Genomic DNA, 1,826 nt, shown 5'->3' with positions numbered 1-1,826 from the left:
GAGTGTCCCTTGTTGGCCTCTGACCCAGGCCACACTGCCTGCCCTTTGCTGACCCCTTTGGACTCAGCTCCCTGCAGGCAGAGCCCTCTGAGGCAGGCACAGAGGGCAGGCTGCTGGTCCCCCACCCACCCGGCTGTCACGGCGCCCCTCAGCCCAGCTGTGCACTCAGCCTCCCGCCTGGCCCAAGGTGGGCCAGACAGGCAAATGGGGGGCGGGGGGGCATGTGCGGCCTGAGTCTGAGGGGCTCAGGTGGGGGGCCCAGAGCCTGCAGCCAGCAGCCTCATAGTCCCAAACAGCGAGGGACTTGACATCTGTCACGTGCCCCTAGCCTGCACCGTCCTTAGTGAAGACCCCCCCCACCCTCCGGTGCCTCCCATGTCCCCTCCTGTCACCAGTTCACCGTCTTCCTTCCCAGCACCCGGCCTCTCTGCCCTCTGTGCTGCCCCCGAGGGTTCTGCCTGCAGGCGATGGACCTCAGGGTGGCCAGCTACAAGGGCAGGGTGTTGTGGCCTTGGGCAAGTCACTCACCTCTGGACTTCAGCTGTGAAACCCACTCTTGCCTGGACAGGGCTCAACCCCCTACTTGCCTGTCCGGCCCAAGTCCCCCCTCTCCTCCTGGTCACCACCCAGGCCTCACCGTGCCCATCCCCCACAGCAGCCGGAGTGACCATCAGAAGCCCACCATTTCCCCAGGTCTTTCTTGCTCCCACACACCTGGAGTCAGTCGGCCCAGGCCCAGCCCAACCTGGACTCTCCTGTGGAGACTGTCCTCAGCCCTCCCCTCGTCAGGCCTCCCTCCCGGGCCAAGAGCTGCCTGTTCTCTGAGCCCACACCTAGCTCCCTGCTCGAACGGGACAGTCTGTCCCTGGACATCCAGCCACAGGCCGACCTGCTCCCCGAGGCAGCCTCTGTCCTCAACAGGGCGTCTGTTCTGGACTCCCCGTGGGGCATGAACTCCAGGCAACTCTTCAAAGCTGCCCGGCAGGGCCCTCGGCGTCGGGACCCTCTCATTCAACATTGTGGCTGAGGGATTCTCCCGCAGTGTTGCCTGCATTCTTTTTCGTGGCCGAATATTGTTCTATACAATGATGTGTGTGTGCACTGGAGGTGTGTGTGTGTTTGTGTGCATGCTGTGTGTCTAGTAGTATGAGGCACACAGCCCTTTCGTTGTCCTGGCCCAGTGGTCGGCAAACTGAGGCCCCTTGAGTGTGGCTCTTCCACAAAATACCACGTGCGGGCGCGCACGTACAGTGCGATTGAAACTTTGTGGCCACACTCAAGGGGCCAAAGAGCCGCATGTGGCTCGTGAGCTGCAGTTTGCCGACCACTGTCCTGGCCCATCAGTGGGTTCACAAGAAGTTGTGGGTGTCTGTTGACACGGCCCCATCTGTGCCTCCTGCACCTGTGACCCCTCGCTGCATGGGAGCCCCTTCCCACTGAGCCTGGGCAGCTCTTCTCCAGAGGCCTGAGGCTGTGAGGACGTCACCATTGCTGTCATGATAGGGTAGATGGTGAGGGTCCCCTGGGTGGTACAGTACACAGTCAGGGCCCCTGCACTGCCCCAGAGCCTTGCCTGGGGCCCTGAGTGGGCTCACCCTGTCCTAGGCCTCCTCGGGGGTAAGCACCACCTCAGCCGGGAAGAGGAAGGGGAGGGAGGGGAGGGGAGGGAAGGGAAGGGGAGGCTCTCTAACACCTGAACCAGCAAACATGCCCAGCACTCGGCCCTCAAAAAGCATCACTTCTCATGCCAAACTGCACATGGGGAACTGAGGCCTGGGCAGGGCTGCGGCTGACAGTCAGGAAGGATGGACTAGGTGCCAGGTCAT

This window comes from Myotis lucifugus, unplaced genomic scaffold (assembly GCF_000147115.1).
Source record: "Myotis lucifugus unplaced genomic scaffold, Myoluc2.0 scaffold_1061, whole genome shotgun sequence".
Lineage (NCBI taxonomy): Eukaryota > Metazoa > Chordata > Mammalia > Chiroptera > Vespertilionidae > Myotis > Myotis lucifugus.
Note: the sequence above shows the minus strand (reverse complement) of the source record.